At 52.4% G+C, this 16,245-nt stretch overlaps 11 non-coding genes across 11 annotated transcripts; 4 read left to right on the top strand and 7 right to left on the bottom strand.

Annotated features, from left to right (window-relative positions):
• The first annotated feature begins 995 nt into the window (after positions 1-995).
• Positions 996-1,068, top strand: TRNAM-CAU (transfer RNA methionine (anticodon CAU)). Its single transcript has one exon. It is a non-coding gene; the product is annotated as a tRNA-Met (tRNA).
• A 7,443-nt stretch (positions 1,069-8,511) lies between these two features.
• Positions 8,512-8,593, bottom strand: TRNAS-GCU (transfer RNA serine (anticodon GCU)). Its single transcript has one exon. It is a non-coding gene; the product is annotated as a tRNA-Ser (tRNA).
• A 193-nt stretch (positions 8,594-8,786) lies between these two features.
• TRNAM-CAU (transfer RNA methionine (anticodon CAU)) lies at positions 8,787-8,858 on the top strand. The gene has a single exon. It is a non-coding gene; the product is annotated as a tRNA-Met (tRNA).
• A 3,232-nt stretch (positions 8,859-12,090) lies between these two features.
• TRNAV-AAC (transfer RNA valine (anticodon AAC)) lies at positions 12,091-12,163 on the bottom strand. The gene has a single exon. It is a non-coding gene; the product is annotated as a tRNA-Val (tRNA).
• Positions 12,164-13,204: 1,041 nt separating this feature from the next.
• On the bottom strand, positions 13,205-13,277 carry TRNAF-GAA (transfer RNA phenylalanine (anticodon GAA)). Its single transcript has one exon. It is a non-coding gene; the product is annotated as a tRNA-Phe (tRNA).
• Positions 13,278-13,372: 95 nt separating this feature from the next.
• Positions 13,373-13,445, bottom strand: TRNAV-CAC (transfer RNA valine (anticodon CAC)). Its single transcript has one exon. It is a non-coding gene; the product is annotated as a tRNA-Val (tRNA).
• A 394-nt stretch (positions 13,446-13,839) lies between these two features.
• On the bottom strand, positions 13,840-13,912 carry TRNAM-CAU (transfer RNA methionine (anticodon CAU)). Its single transcript has one exon. It is a non-coding gene; the product is annotated as a tRNA-Met (tRNA).
• Positions 13,913-14,027: 115 nt separating this feature from the next.
• Positions 14,028-14,099, bottom strand: TRNAE-CUC (transfer RNA glutamic acid (anticodon CUC)). Its single transcript has one exon. It is a non-coding gene; the product is annotated as a tRNA-Glu (tRNA).
• An 897-nt stretch (positions 14,100-14,996) lies between these two features.
• On the top strand, positions 14,997-15,069 carry TRNAV-AAC (transfer RNA valine (anticodon AAC)). Its single transcript has one exon. It is a non-coding gene; the product is annotated as a tRNA-Val (tRNA).
• Positions 15,070-15,250: 181 nt separating this feature from the next.
• TRNAM-CAU (transfer RNA methionine (anticodon CAU)) lies at positions 15,251-15,322 on the bottom strand. Its single transcript has one exon. It is a non-coding gene; the product is annotated as a tRNA-Met (tRNA).
• A 99-nt stretch (positions 15,323-15,421) lies between these two features.
• TRNAN-GUU (transfer RNA asparagine (anticodon GUU)) lies at positions 15,422-15,495 on the top strand. The gene has a single exon. It is a non-coding gene; the product is annotated as a tRNA-Asn (tRNA).
• Positions 15,496-16,245: the final 750 nt, after the last annotated feature.

Below are 16,245 nucleotides of genomic sequence, written 5' to 3'. Positions count from 1 at the left end.
AAGACTCAGATACAGGGAGAAGGAGGGGGGAAGGGGAGCATGCGTAAAGGGAGTCAGTGGTGATCCTGCATTTAAAACAGAAGCAGAAAGCCCCGTTTTAAATGCAGGGTTTTAGGCTGGTGTAGAAATGCCCTGAGTCTTCCATTATCTCGCATTGATCTCGCCCCTCTTGCCGCTTTTCCTTTTTTCACGGAGGGAACTCAAGCAGAACACAATGAGGCAATTTGATAGCTCATTATCTGCAATCTATTTAAAAATGGAAGAAAGGGGATTTAATGCAGGAGATGTCCACAAACTTCTGTGAAGGAGCAATTTCAATCAGAGGATAAAAGCTCCATGTGAAGAAAGCCTTAATCTGTTCGCTGCCTGAGAGACATGTTGCCCCAGTATTTGGCATGACATGATACTCTTACTTTAAGAAGTTCACCCTGGTGTAAAGATGTTCCTGGAAAGCTGGCATCTGCCTGACTGGACAAAGTACCATATGAAGCAATTTTACCTGTAGGTTATAACGTATTAGTATCTGGTCATGTGGTCAGGTGAAGATCCTGAAATCTGACTTAATGAAGCCACACAGAGATTCCATGCCTCATGATTAGATTAATGCACCATCCATCAGGAACTAGGCATGAATACACCCCAGGCAAAGAGTCGCATACCTCCAAGGTGTTGTGGCTGAGCAGAGGGCTCCAGGGAGGTTTTCCCTTGATTAGACTGAGCCCATCTTGAGCAAGGTGTGATTCTGGCTGAGGCTTCTGTTGAATGGAGGTTTTAAGCGATTTGCTGAGAAGCTGGGCTGTAAAGGCTTCTGCCTCGCCTTTCTCCCTGGTGGTTTAGGGGTCAGGATTGAGCACTTTTACTGCCCCGGCCTGGGTTTGATTCTGGGCAAGGAAGCCTTTTGCTTCCCTCCTGCCATTCTAGAGGTCAAGGGCTTGCAGAATTGTTGCTGGAGATGGATTTGCAGACAAAAGGCACCCAGTGTGTTCTCCCCTGCAGCCTTCTTAGCGCAGTAGGCAGCGCGTCAGTCTCATAATCTGAAGGTCCTGAGTTCGAGCCTCAGAGAAGGCAGCTTCAACTTGCAGTACCCTCTGCTTTTGCAACAGACATCAGTGGGGAGCTGGGCTGTGCACACCTGGGCTTCCTCAGAGAGGCAAAGGGGAGGTTATACAATGCAGGTTATTGCCTAACAGGCAAAAGATCCTCAGATTTTTCCTGGGCAGGAACACGGCTTTTTCTGAGCAATTTGGGAAGAGCCCTCTTGCTACTTTATCTGATGGCATACCTGGCTTTGTTATGAAGCGATTGTTGTATAATTCCCTTGTTTACAATGCTAAGAAGAAGAGATAACTATAAATCTAACATGGGCATCTCTTTGTCCCAGTTCCTTTCTTGTCAGCCAAGGGTGCCACTCATCAATCACCAATGGCGGGGAATTGCTGTTTCTCATCTGGCAAACCTCAGAGAAGAGACACATTTGTTGCTCTTTGGCCAAGAGGCCAAGTTGTGTTACATTAGCCACTGGAATCCCATTTTTAAATCCAGAGTTCTCTTGCAGGCATTTGATAACAGAATTTCCTAGTTGGGTAGCAGGGCTTAGATGATGCAAATATGAAAGATTTGCCTGATCTGCCACAGTTCACTTTCCCCACTGGAGGCAAAAAATCTGTGGCAAAAAAGATATTTTTCATTGCCTGTGCTGTCTTTGCTTCTCAGCAGAAGAAAGAATGCGCCAGCCAGGATTCGAACTTGGGTCACAAGACTGGGAACCTCACATGATGCTTCTACATCACTGGCGTAGTTGATAAGGGCCTTTTTCCTTCCCTGGCAGAAACCTGATGAAGACGAAAAGATGGCAGGAGGCTCTGCAGGTTCTCTCAGAAGTCTGGCCACTTCACAGCAGCTGGGAATTTGGCCTGCCAAAGGGGAGTCTGCCATGGGGCTGCCTGGCCAAGAGGCATTCATGGTTGCTCTTTCTGGGTCTGTTTCCAGAGGTAAACAGGAGGCTGCACATTCACATGTCTTTTTCTTAATAATTCTTTATTAGTTTTTAGTTTTATGTCATAAAAGAACAATATATCAAGAAATCAGAAGTGTCAGCTAGGTGTACTGATTAAACATGAATCAACATTCTCAAATCCTGGACATCATTGCGTGAAATTCCGTTTCTTTTTCTTACAGTCCTTTTTCCCCCTACCAACCCTCCCTCCCTCCCTCCAATAACACCCACCACCAGAGTGATCCTACCTCAGGACCAACTCAGGGAAAAAAATAGTTCTTTTCCCCTTTTGCATTCACGTGTTTTTAGTGCAGAGCATACCAGCCAGCAGCTGGAAGGGAGACCTTTTGTTTCGCACAGTGTCAGAGGCAAAAGGAAGAGGCAGCAGCCACCTAGCAGAGGATTTATTTTATTTTATTTATTTACAATATTTATATACCGCTCCTCATCAGAAGGTTTCGGAGTGGTGAACAACATAAGAATAAAACAATGGTTAAAAGGGTTTAAAAAGTTAAAACATTTTTAAAAAGACAAATCCCAACGAAGTGGAATTCAACAACCCACGGCTGGTCATGCAAGGAAGGCCTCTTGAAAGAACGTCTTCAGGAGGCGCTGGAAAGAACACAATTTGGCACCTGCCTGACCTCTAAAGGCAGGGAATTCCATAGGAAGGGGGCCACCACACTGAAGGCTCTTCTCCTGGTGGACTCCAACCAGGCCATAGGTCCATGTGGAACCACCAGGAACATGCCCTCTGATGACCTCAGTGACCGGGCAGGTTGGTAGGGAAGGAGGCGCTCTCTCAGGTATCCTGGTCCCAAGTTGTTTAGGGCTTTGTACACTAGTACTAACACCTTAAACCTTGCCCAGTAGCGAATAGGCAGCCAGTGCAGTTCCTTCAGCAAAGGAGTTACACGCTGAAAAGGGGCAGCTCCCGACAACAGCCAAGCTGGTGCATTCTGCACTAGCTCCAGCTTCCGGACCAGCCTTAAGGGCAGCCCCACATAGAGCGCATTGCAGTAATCCAGTCTTGAGGTTACTAGTGCCTGTACCACTGTGGTCAAGCTATCCTTCTCCAGGAGAGGCCGTAGCTGGTGAACCAGCCAAAGCTGGTTAAAGGGACTCGGAGCTGCCATGACCACTTGGGCCTCCAGCGACAATGATGGATCTAGGAGTACCCCCAGACTACAGACCTGATCTTTCAGAGGGAGTGCAACCCCATCCAGAACAGGCAATGAGCCTATCTCCCGGACCCAGGAACCACTCACCCACAGGGCTTCCATCTTGCCAGGATTCAGCTTTAGTTTATTGGCCCTCATCCAGCCCATCACTGAGTCTAGGCACTGATTCAGAACTTGCACAGCCTCTCCTGATTCAGATGTCACAGGGAGATAGAGCTGCATGTCATCAGCATACTGATGGCATTTAGCTCCAAATCCCCTAATGACCGCTCCCAGCCGCTTCATATAGATGTTAAACAACATTGGGGACAGGATGGTACCCTGCGGCACCCCATAGCTCAATTGCCAAGGGGCCGAGTAATAGTCACCCAGTGTTACTGTCTGAAATCGGCCCTGTAGGTAGGACTGGAACCACTGTAGCACAGTGCCTCCAATACCCATCCCACGGAGTCTATCCAGGAGGATATCATAGTGAATGGTATCAAAAGCCGATGAGAGATCGAGCAGAATTAACAGGGTTGCATTCCCCCTGTCCCTCTCTCGATGAAGGTCATCCATCAGGGTGACCAAGGCTGATTCAGTCCCATAACCAGAACGAAACCCAGACTGAAATGGGTCTAGATAATCAGTATCCTCCAAGTGTGCCTGCAATTGGTTTGCCACAACCCTCTCAAGTACCTTCCCTAGAAAAGGGGTATTTGCGGCTAGGCAGTAGTTGTCTAATACCGTTGGGTCCAGGGTGGGCTTCTTCAGGAGTGGCCACACTACTGCCTCCTTAAGGACAGCAGGAACTACCCCTTCCCGTAGGGAAGCATTTATCACTCCCTGGACCCACCCAGTCATACCCCTTCGGCTCGCTTTTATTAGCCAGGAGGGACAGGGATCAAGAGGGCACGTGGTCGGTCGCATTATTGCAAGCATCTTGTCCACATCATCAGGCCATAACAACTGGAACTGATCCCACAAAATCGGGCAGATGGTGGCATCAGACACCTCGACTGGTACTGCACTAACAACAGCATCAAGGTCGCTGCGGAGACAAGCAATTTTGTCCTCAAAGTGCGATGCAAAAAGGTCACAGCGGGTTCTCGACCAGGGCCCCATTTACTGGGGAAAATGTTAACAACCGCCGGACCACGCAGAAGAGCTCCGCTGGACGGCTACTTGAGGACGCAATGGAGGCAGCAAAATAAACCTTCTTTGCTGCCTGCACTGCCATGCAATGGGCATGATTATGCACTCTAGAGCGTGCTCGGTCGCCTGCACTTCAAGTCTTGCGCCATTTGCGCTCCAGCTGACATCCAGCTTGTTTCATTGACCGCAGCTCCCCAGTATACCAGGGAGCAGAACAGGCTCCACAGTGCTGGAGAGGGCACTCAGGTGCGATCCATTGGATTCCATCAGTCTCCTAGGGCGGACCATCCAAATAGGCCCCCCACCTCCGCGGGAGGAGAGTAATGCCGTAAGTTCAAATCTCACCAGGAAATGGTCTGACCATGACAATGGGGTTACTTGGAGCCCCCCAATCTTCAGACTACCCATCTCACAACTTGGAGCAAAAACCAAATCAAGGGTGTGCCCTGCTTCATGAGTTGGGCCGATGACATACTGAGACAGCCCCATGGTTGTCATGGAGGCCATGAAGTCCTGAGCTGGAACTCCGGAGACAGCCTCAGCATGGAAGTTGAAGTCACCCAGAACCACCATCCTGGGTTCCTCCAACACCACACTTGCAACTGCTTCCGCCAGCTCAGTCAGGGAGGATGCTGGGCAGCAGGGTGGGCGGTACACCAGCAGAATCCCCAATCTGTCTCTATGGCCCAACACCAGGTGCAACCCCTCAAGGCCCGCTCCAAGGTAGAGTGGTCTCCTGGTGATAGAGATGGAAGTTCTATGAACCACGGCAACTCCCTTCCCCACCGGCCCTCCAACCTATGTTGGTGCTGCACTGAGTAACCAGGCGGGCAGAGCTGAGTCAGGTTGACTCCACCCAGCTCACCCACCCAAGTCTCAGTAATACACACCAGGTCGGCCCTCTCATCCACGATTAAATCATGAATGAGTGTGGTCTTGTTGCAGACCGATCTGGCATTAAATAGCAGCACCGCAAGACAGGAGGGCACAGTGGAAGAGCTACCAGCTACATGAGAGCTAGAGGAGGGGGGTAGAAGAGGAACAGTGTATAAACACCTGATGATTTCGCTCCATCAGCCTCTGGGCTATGGGCCCAGCACACTTCTGCTGCCCCACTCTGCTGGATGGTGAAGAGTGAGCTGAAGGGCCTTGTGAACCCATTTGTCACCAAACCATCCTCGGCCATGAAACCTCAGGCCAAGAGAGTCTGAGAAGCATACCTTTAATCCATGAGATACGGGGCTGGCCCATCAAGTGAAGAAACAGAGAAACTGGAGACGTCCTCATAGAATCATCATATAGTAGGTTTGGAAGGGGCCTACAGGACCCATCGAGTCCAACCCCCTGCTCAGTGCAGGAATCCAAGTCAGAGCATCCCCGACAGATGGCTGTGCAGCCTTGTCTTGAATGCCTCCAGTGTGGGACAGCCCACCGCCTCCCCAGGGAATTGGTTCCATTGTCGTATTGCTCTAGCAGTCAGGAAGTTTCCTGATGTTCAGCTGGAATCTGACTTCCTTCACCTTGAGCCGTTATTCCGTGTCCTGCGTTCTGGGCTGATCGAGAAGAGGTCCTGGCCTTCCTCTCTGTGACAGCCTTTCGCCTGTCCCTGGTGGTGCCTTCAGTACTGCATCCTGGGTTTGATTTTCCGAGGCAGGGCTGGCTTTCCCATGAGGTGGGGTGAGGCCCCCGCCTTAGGTGGCAGAGCAGGAGGAGCGGTGAATTGTGCTGCTCCCCCCCTTCAGGAGGGGCTGCAACCCCTGCCTCCAGCAGGTGCTCCGGAGAGCCCCGCCAGGCCCGCTCTCCCGCTGTGCAAATGCCTCAGCAAGAGGGCAGCCGGTGGGCTGTCTGCAGCAGCTGCCTGCCCTCTGTTTTGCTCTGAGGGAATCCCTGGGGTGAAACAGAGGACAGGCAGCTGCTTTCAGCCCCCCACCTCTGGCTGGCGCCGAGAGCCCCTTCAGCGAGAGCTGCTGCTTCTCGCTGCGCGGCTTCTCCAGGGAGCGAATGTGACAGCAGCGGTAAGGGAAGCGGAAGGGGGGCGCAGATGCTGGAAGCGGCTGGGGGTGCGCGACGAGGCAAGGGAGGCGTGATGGAGTCAGTGTAGGGGGTGTGGGACAAATGGGGCTGCAGCACCGCGATGGGGTGCAACACCCCCTGAGCAGCGCGCGTTCTTTCCCTCCTCAGGCAGCGAGAGAGCTTGCGTGGGGCCGCTGTGAGGGGGTCCTATGGCCAGGTGGGAGGAGTGCATTCTGGCGGAGGCTTCTGTTCAATGGATGGTGCTGAGCGATTTGCTGAGAAGCTGAGCTGTAAAGGCTCCCGCCCGGCCTTTCTCCCTGGTGGTCTAGCGGCCAGGATTCGGTGCTCTCACTGCCGCGGCCGGGGTTTGATTCCCGGCCAGGGAAGCCTTTTGCTACTCCCCCCCCCCCCGCCCTTCTAGAGGTCGAGCGCTTGCGAAGTTGTTATCTAATAGCGAGGCTGGGAATGGATTTGCACACAAAAGGCACCCAGTCTGCTTTTCCCCGCAGCCTTCTTAGTGCAGCAGGCAGTGTGTCGGTCTCATACTCTGAAGGTCCTGAGTTCGAGCCTCAGAGAAGGCAGCTTCTGCTTGCAGCACCCTCTGCTTTTGCCCTGGACATGGGAGAGGAGCTGTGCTGTGTGAACCTCCTGGGCTTCCTCAGAGAGACAAAGGGGAGTCACTGTCTGGCAGGGTTTTTGGTCTAGGGGCATGATTCTTGCTTTGGGAGTGACAGGACACACACTTGAGCTCCCCTTTTCTTTGGGGATATGTCCAAGGCAAAGCCAAATGTTACAGCTGCATATCAGAGGCTGGGATCCAGCAGGCAACCTCTCAGTTATGGGCCCAGCACTCTTCCTCTGTGCCACTCGGCTGGGTAGAGAAAGGGGCACAACTCATGTTTCCCTGTCTGTGGCTATCATGTCTCCCTGGCATTTCAATGCTCTAAGGATGCCCCAAATCGCACACCACAGCCTGCTGGTGTTCCAGCAGACTAGATATCAGCGGGCACGTTGCCTTTGGCATTAGCACCCCTGAGCTCCAGAGCGCTTCTGCTGGACTCTATTTTTTTTTTATTATTTATTTATTTATTTATTTATTTCTATACCGCCCAATAGCTGAAGCTCTCTGGGCGGTTCACAAAAATTAAAACCAAACAACACACAATAAAACAATTTAAAATATATAGAATATTAAAACCACCATATAACAATACAATCACAATAAAACCTAGCAGCAGTGCAAGAGTTTAAAATACAGATTTAAAACAGCAAAGATAAAAATTTAGAAAGCTAAAATGCTAAAATGCCTGGGAAAATAAAAAGGTCTTCACCTGGCACCGAAAAGAATACAATGTAGGCACCAGGAGAACCTCACTAGGGAGCTCATTCCAGAGCCGGGGTGCCACAACAGAAAAAGCCCTCCTCCTAGTAGCCACCCGCCTCACTTCCTTTGGCAGGGGCTCACGGAGAAGGGCCGCTGATGATGATCTTAAGGTCCGGGCAGGCACATATGGGAGGAGGCGATCCTTCAGGTAACCTGGCCCCAAGCCGTTAAGGGCTTTGAATGTTAACACCAGCACTTTGAATCGGGCCCGGAAATGGACTGGCAGCCAGTGCAGCTGGAAAAGTATTGGCGTAATATGAGTTCGCAGGCCAGTCCCTGTTAACAATCTTGCTGCCCTATTTTGGACCAGCTGAAGTTTCCGGACCGTTTTCAAAGGCAGCCCCACGTATAACGCATTGCAGTAATCCAGACGAGAAGTTATCAGAGCATGGATCACTGTAGCTAGGCTCTCTCTGTCTAGATAAGGGCGTAGTTGGTATACCAGCACTGACCATCACCCTAAGGACTCTGATGGTCAGCTGTGGAAATGGGGGAGCTGGTGTGGGACAGTGTTTGTGCAGACATTTCTGTAGCGTAGTGGATATCATGTTTGCCTAACATGCAAATGGTCCCTGGTTCGAAACCAAGCAGAAACATGGCTTTTTCCAGCATTCAGGCCTGGAACAGAGCCCCCAGCCACAAAAAGGCTTGGGGAAAGGCTGTGTCGTAGGTTTTAGAAATTTTGGATACAAAGAGTGCATCTTGACCAGCCTCAGGAAGGGGTATGGTTTCCTTGGCAGGGCATTGGCGTGAGTCTGAGGCAAAGGCAAAGGGAAGCAACAGCCACTTAGCAGGGGGTGGTTTGACGAGGGTGGGATTCGAACCCATGTGTGCAGAGCACAATGGATTAGCAGTCCATCACCTTCACCACTCAGCCACCTTGTCAGGGGCGGGGCACCTACAGCCATCCCTGGGTGGGTGTGAACCACCATCATTCTGGCTAACAGCCAGACACACTGACCGATTGTCCCACAGACACCCAGGCAGTGCTGCCTCTCAGACTCCCTTGGCCTGAGGTTTCATGGCCAGGGACGGTTTGATGACAAATGGGCTGATACCAGCTCACTTTCCCCCATCCAGCAGAGTGGCGCAGCGGGAGCGTGCTGGGCCCATAACCCAGAGGTCGATGGATCAAAACCATCCTCTGCTAGATGCCCTTTGATTTTGCATTGGATACCCCACCAAAGCAAAGAAACATCCCAAGGTTGTACAAGAAACATACTTTGGCCCAAAATTCCTGAGTGGTATGGTATGGCCATACCAGATGTGTAGTATCTGTCCCCTGCTCCAGGCCTGTTCAGAGCCAAAGGATGGCTGGGGGAGGCGTGACCCCATCTTCTGGCCTTTGTTTGCTGCTCTGCAATGCCAGGTCTGTTACCCAGAAAACCTCCCTCATCCATGACATGATCCTGGATGAGGGTGCAGACCTGGCATGTATTACGGAGACCTGGCTGGCCAAGGCTGCTGCTCCAACCTTTGCAGCCATGTGTCCAGCCGGATTTTCGTATGCACAGCAGCCAAGGGCTGGGGATCGGGGAGGGGGAGTGGCTGTTATCTACTGAGAGTCCTTGGTCTTCACCAGACCCCCTCTCCGGGAGACCAAGGTTGCTGAGTGCATGTACTGGAGGTTGGGCCCGAAGGGCAGTCTGGGGATTCTGCTCGTGTACCGTCCACCTCGCTGCACGACTGACTCCCTGGCTGAGGTGCTTGAGGTGGTCTCTGATGTGCGTGTACAGTCCCCTAACTTATTGGTGCTGGGGGACTTCAACGTACATTCGGAGGCCATCCCCACAGGAGCACCTCGGGACTTTATGGAGACCATGGCTTCCTGGGAGCTGCACCATATTCTAACTGGGCCCCCCATGTAGCCGGTCATGCACTAGACCTTGTGTTTGTTTCTGGAGAAGCGGGGAGTGATCTGGAAGTCGAGGGTATATCCACCACCCCCTTGTCATGGTCAGATCTCTATCTGGTGACGTTGGACTTCTCGGTTCCACAACCCCTCCACAGGGGTGGAGGACCCATTAAAATGGTCCACCCCAGGCGTCTTATGGATCCAAATGGATTCCTGAACACGCTTGGGGATTCTCTGGGGCACGCCAATGGCCACTCGGTTGAGACCCTGGTGGGTGGCTGGAATGCCACAATCACTGGGGCATTAGATCAGGTGGCTCCAAAATGCCCTCTTACCCTGAACAGGGCTCGGACTGCACCATGGTTCAGTCTGCAGTTACAAGCTCTGAAACAGGAGGTGAGACAGCTAGAGCACCGGTGGCAGAAGTCTCGCTCCAAAGACGATCAGACACGGGCTAGAGCTGTATCTTCAGCCTATCACGTGGCGGTGACGGCAGCAAAAAAGGAATATTATGCTGCCTCTATCGCATCTGCAGAGTGCTGTCCCAGGAGGCTGTTCCAAGTGGTCCAGAGCCTGGTCGGTCCTGTGGTTCCGGAACCACTGGAGCATTCTAAGGCCTCCTGTGAGGCCTTGGCAAGGCACTTTGCAGATAAAATTGATCAGATTAGGAGTGTTACTCTGCACGCTGTGGATACAGTTAATGAGCAAGAGGCGGCCTGTGGCAAACTGGTTTTGTGGGATCGGTTCCAGCTTCTTCCTCCTGATGAAGTGGACAAGGTGCTTTCATCTGTAAGGCCGACCACCTGCTTACTTGATCCTTACCCATCTTGGCTCATTATGGGCTGCAGAGAGAGACTGGGTGAGGGGATCAGGGCAGTGGTGAACGCCTCCCTTGAGGAGGGAGTGATGCCATCAGCCCTCAAGGAGGCAGTGATAAGACCGCTCTTAAAGAAGCCCTCCTTGGATCCCCAAGTTCTGAACAACTTTCGCCCAGTCTCGAATCTGCCATTTTTGGGCAAGGTGATTGAGCGGGTGGTGGCGATGCAGTTGAAGCTACACTTGGAAGAAACTGATTATCTAGACCCATTTCAGTCGGGCTTCAGGCTTGGGCATGGGACAGAAATGGCCTTGGTCGCCTTGGTAGATGATATGAGGAGGGCTCTGGATAGGGGTGAATGCTCCTTCCTTGTTCTCCTCGACCTCTCAGCGGCTTTTGATACCATTGACCACGGTATCTTCCTGGACCGCTTGGAGGGGTTGGGCATTGGAGACACCGTATTGTGGTGGTTCCGGTCCTTCCTCTCTGGCAGGTACCAGAGGGTAGCACTGGGAGAGGAGGTTTCGGACCCGTGAACACTCACTTGTGGGTTGCCACAGGGTTCCATCCTCTCCCCGATGCTATTTAACATCTATGTGAAGCCACTGGGGGCTATCATCAGGAGGTTTGGGGTGCGGTGTCATCAATATGCGGATGACACGCAGCTCTACCTCTCGTTCAAATCTTTACAAAGGTTGGCCGTAGAATCCCTGTCCAAATGTCTGGAGACGGTGAGTGGCTGGATGGGGAGGAATAAGCTGAAGCTGAACCCTGACAAGACCAAGGTGCTTTTGGTGGGAGACAAGAGGAGGCTGGGGGATGTTGACCTGGTGTTGAATGGGGTACGGCTACCCTTGAAAGACCAAGTCCGCAGCCTGGGGGTCATTTTGGACTCCCAGCTGTCCATGGAGGCTCAGGTGTCAGCTGTGAGCCGGACAGCGCTGTATCAACTCCATCTGGTATGGTGGCTGCGCCGCTTCCTTCCCGACCATCTGCTCCCATTGGTAGTACATGCCCTGGTCTCCTCTCGTTTAGACTACTGTAATGCGCTGTACGTGGGGTTACCCTTGAAGACGGTTCGGAAGCTGCAGCTGGTACAGAACACGGCGGCTCGCCTGATTAAAGGCAGCCGCCGGCGAGATCACATCACTCCAGTGCTGAAGGAGTTGCACTGGTTACCAGTTGTTTTCCGGGCCAAATTCAAGGTGTTGGTTTTGACCTTTAAAACCCTATATGGTTCCGGCCCAGCCTATCTTAAAGAGTGCCTCCAGCAACACCAGACAGGCTGCTTAACAAGATCAGCCTCGGATGGCCTTCTCTCTGTCCCACCAGCCAGGACAGCTAGACTGGTGCGGACGAGGGAGAGGGCTTTTTCTGTGGTGGCCCCCATTCTGTGGAACTCCCTCCCTAGGGAACTCCGCCATGCCCCCTCTTTAATGAGCTTCCGCTGTGCATTAAAAACGTGGTTGTTCAGGCAGGCATTTGGGGTGGGTTAGGGTATTTTAGAAAACATTTTTATTTCAGAATTTTATTGTTTTAAACTGTTTTATTATACACTGTGCATCGCCCAGAGTGGTTGGGTGACCAGCCAGATGGGCAATTAATAAATTTAATAATAATAATAATAATAATAATAATAATAATGGCCTTTCCCTAAGGTTTTCTATGGCTGGGTTCCCCATTTTCAGCCTTGCTGCTCAGAAAAAGCCATGTTTCTGCCTGGTTTCGATCCAGGGGCCTTTTGCGTGTTAGGCAAACGTGATAGCCACTACACTACAGAAACGCCTGCACAAACACTACCCCACACCACCTCCCCCATTTCCACAGCTGACCATCAGAGTCCAGGAGAAGGGCTCTGGAGCTCTGGGGCGGTGATGCCAAAGGCAACGTGCCTGTTGATAGCTAGATGGCTGGTAGAGCAGGAGACCATGGTGTGCAATTCAAGGCACCCTTAGAGCACAACTCAGAGGCCACCTGCTGGATCCCATCCTCTGATATGCAGCTGTGGGCTATCCAAGCCTTTGCCTTGGATAGCCCACAAAAGAAAAGGGGAGCTTTCCCACTGCTGGTTGGAACTCTCTTCCCCCTGCAAAATTCTAGCAGTATGAGACTTCCCCCTCATTTTTCTTTGGCTGGGGGCTCTGCTGTAGGTCTGGCTGCAGGAAAAAAAGCTTTGTTTCTGCCCAGTATCAGTCTGGCGACCACAATACAGGAACAGAGGTATAGCTTGGCCATTTCCACGACTGGGCACCAGAGGATAGTAAAATGGGGGGCTATGAGATGATCCTGTATTTCAGAGGTGCTGGGTGTTAGCTCAGTACACCCTTCGATAGCTGGGGAAGCAGGAGGACTGTAGTGTCTGTTTCAAGGCTGCAAGCTCAAAGAAGAGCTCCCCTTTTGTCAAAACTCAGCACAGAAAGAGGAGCACTCTTTGGGGTAGAGCCCTGGACTGCAAGGAGGTCAAATCAGTCCATCCTAAAGGAAATCAACCCTGAGTGCTCATTGGAAGGACAGATAATGAAGCTGAAGCTCCAATATTTTGGCCACCTAATGCGAAGAGAAAACTCCCTGGAAAAGACCCTGATGCTGGGAAAGACTGAAGGCAAAAGGAGAAGGGGACGGCAGAGGATGAGATGGCTAGATAGCATCACGGATGCACTGAATATGAACTTGAGCATGCTCCGGGAGAGAGCGCAGGACAGGAAGGCCTGGCGTGCTATGGTCCATGGGGTCACGAAGAGTCGGACACGACTGAATGACTGAACAACAACAACAACAACTGCAAAAGAGCTGATTTGGCAAAGGGAGCACAACATGGAAGCTTTGCCAAAGCCCGGGATCGAACCAGGGACCTTTAGATCTTCAGTCTAACGCTCTCCCAGCTGAGCTACTTCGGCTGCCCAGGGGGCCAGCACACTCCACATGTCCACACAATGAGGCTCAAAAGGGGCAAATGAGGATATCCACTCCCCACCCCACAAGAAAAGGACAATGTTTCTGCCTGGTTTTGAACCAGGGACCTTTCGCGTGTGAAGCAAATGTGATAACCACTGCACCACAGAAACTGTTTGTTGTTTGGGACTATTGGTCCTGCCCTACGACTAGAAGCATGCACCGTCCAGCACACTGGCATCCCTCCATGCCCTGTGGAAACAGGCTTGTGTCTGGGAAACATGATGATAATGGCCGCTCCATTCGATTCGCTCCCCGGGCCTTGAATCCGTCTGCAGGGGGTGTGAGGGGAAATTGAAAAAAGGAAAAAAAGTGCAGCCCTGCTCTCCCTGATGATATGGGACTCAGGTGTGTGTCCTGTCGCTCCCAAAGCAAGAATCATGCTTCTAGACCAAAAACCTTGCCACACAGCGCCTCCCCTTTGCCTGTCTGAGGAAGCCCAGGTGTGCACAGCCCAGCTCCCCTCCCATGTCCATGGCAAAAGCAGAGGGTGCTGCAAGCAGAAGCTGCCTTCTCTGAGGCTCGTGCTCAGGACCTTCAGATTATGAGACTGACGCGCTGCCTGCTGCGCTAAGAAGGCTGCAAGGGAGAACAGACTGGACGCCTTTTGTGTGCAAATCCATCCCCAACGTGGGCAGAAGATGACACCTTTGCAAAAGCTCAACTTCTGGAACGGCAGGGGGGAAGCAAAAGGCTTCCCTGGCTGGGAATTGAACCCAGGCTGCGGCGGTGAGCGCGCCGAATCCTGACCACTAGACCACCAGGGAGAAAGGTGAGGTAGAAGCCTTTACATCCCAGCATCTCAGGAAATTGTTCAACACCATCCATTCAGCAGAAGCCTCAGCTGAAATCAACTCCTCCCAGTTGGCCAAAGGGTAAGATCTCTTGCTGCTTGAGGAGGGAAAGAACATGTGCTGTTTTCATCCCAGCATGTCCACCCATTGGGGAGAAGGGTCGACTGCCGTGTAGAGCAATATTAGCAGTCTATCGCCCTCCCCACACGGCCACCTCGTCAATGGCGGGGCACCCACAGCCGTCCCTGGGTGGGCCCGAAGCACCATCCTTCTGGCTAACAGCCAGACGCGCTGACCCATTGCGCCACAGAGACCTGTCCTCTGGCGCCCAATGGAAATTCCCAAGCTATAGCTCTGTTCCTGTATTGTGGTCCCCAGCCTGGTACTTGTCAGCATTTTTTCCTGCTGCCACATCCACAGCAGAGCCCCCAGCCAAAGAAAAATGTGGGCAAAGTCTCATACCACTGGGGTGGGTGGGGAGAGAGTTCCATCCATCAGTGGGCAAGCTCCCCTTTTCTTTTGTGGGATGTCTCAGACAACAGCAAAATGTCACCGCTGTATATCAGAGGATGGGTTCTATCAGGCGGCCCCTGAGTTGTGGGTCCAGCACGCTTTTTTGGTGCCACTCCATTAGGCGGTGGAAAGGGGCATTTGTTTTTCTGGCTGTGGTTATCGCATCTCCCTCCCACTTCAGTGCTCTAAGGATGCCTTGAATTGCACGCCATGGTCTCCTGCTCTACCAGCCGACTAGCTATCAACGGGCACTTTGCCTTTGGCATCACCTCCCCAGAGCTCCAGAGCGCTTCACCTGGATTCTGATGGTCAGCTGTGGAAATAGGGGAGCTGATGTGGGGCAGTGTTTGTGCAGACGTTTCTATAGTGTAGTGGCTATCACATTTGCCTAACATGCAAACGGCCCCTGGATCGAAACCAGGCAGAAACATGGCTTTTTCTGAGCAGCAAGGCCCAAAATGGAGCCCCCAGCCAGAGAAAAGCTTGGGGAAAGGCTGTGTCGTACCATCTAGAAATTTTGGACACAAAGTGTGCATCTTGGCCAGCCTCGGGAAGGGGCACAGTTTCCTTGGCAGGGTGTCCGAAGCAAAAGGAAAGCAGCAGCAGCCTCCTAGCAGAGGATGGTTTCGATCCATCGACCTCTGGGTTATGGGCCCAGCACGCTCCCGCTGCGCCACTCTGCTGGATGGGGGAAAGTAAGCTGGTGTCAGCCCATTTGTCACCAAACCATCCCCGGCCATGAAACCTCAGGCCAAGGGAGGCTGAGAGGCAGCACTGCCCGGGTCTCTGTGGCACAATGGGTCAGCGCGTCTGGCTGTTAACCAGAAGGATGGTGGTTCGAGCCCACCCAGGGATGGCTCTGGGCTCCTTGTTCCCGGCAAGGGGGCTGCAGGATGGAGGTGATGGACCGCTAATCTATTGTGTTCTGTGCACATGGGTTTAACTCCTGCTGTCAGCAGCCTTTTAGCCCACCTGACGGGGGTTCTTGGGTATTAATGTTTGACTGGCGAAAGGCCAAAGAAAACGCACTCACAAGATCTACACCCCCTCCTCATGCTTCCATATCATTGGCTTATGAAACAAGCACATTGGGGACAATAACCCAGGGGGAAGTGGGCAAGGCAAGAGGCACCCGTGGGGCCAGATCCCACCCCCTTTGGCCTCTTTCCCCCACAGATGGAGGCTTTTGGGTGTAAACCCTTTGGCTGGCTGTGCTGTGTTTTTCTTTTGGTAGGGCAGGAAGTAGATGGAGGCAGGCGCTAGCCAGGGCCTGATCCTGAGTCGCAAGATGGGCAACCTGGCTTCATCCCCCCAGATGCCGTGGACTCAGCCAAGGAGGCCCATTTCCTGCCCTGGCAAAGGGACTGCAGGGAAATGTGCCCTCCCAGGGTTCCCTCCAGTGTTGGGGCATTTCATTGTGGCAGAAGATGTGCGCTGCTGGAGGACAAGCTTTCTTGTGGCTGGTGGGGTGGCTGGCTGAGAGACATTCGTTGCAGAACAAAAGGTTTCCTGTCCTAGGCTTGTGGCCAAAGGAGGCTTAAATCTAAAACGTCTTTTTCACGTTAGCACCAGCTGCACTCAGATATGCGTCCTGTCAAGTGCAGGA

Source organism: Heloderma suspectum, chromosome 2, assembly GCF_057233095.1.
Source record: "Heloderma suspectum isolate Gila_16-S chromosome 2, 16-S_ref, whole genome shotgun sequence".
NCBI classification, from domain to species: Eukaryota; Metazoa; Chordata; class Lepidosauria; order Squamata; family Helodermatidae; genus Heloderma; species Heloderma suspectum.
This window is presented reverse-complemented; position numbering and strand designations above follow the sequence as displayed.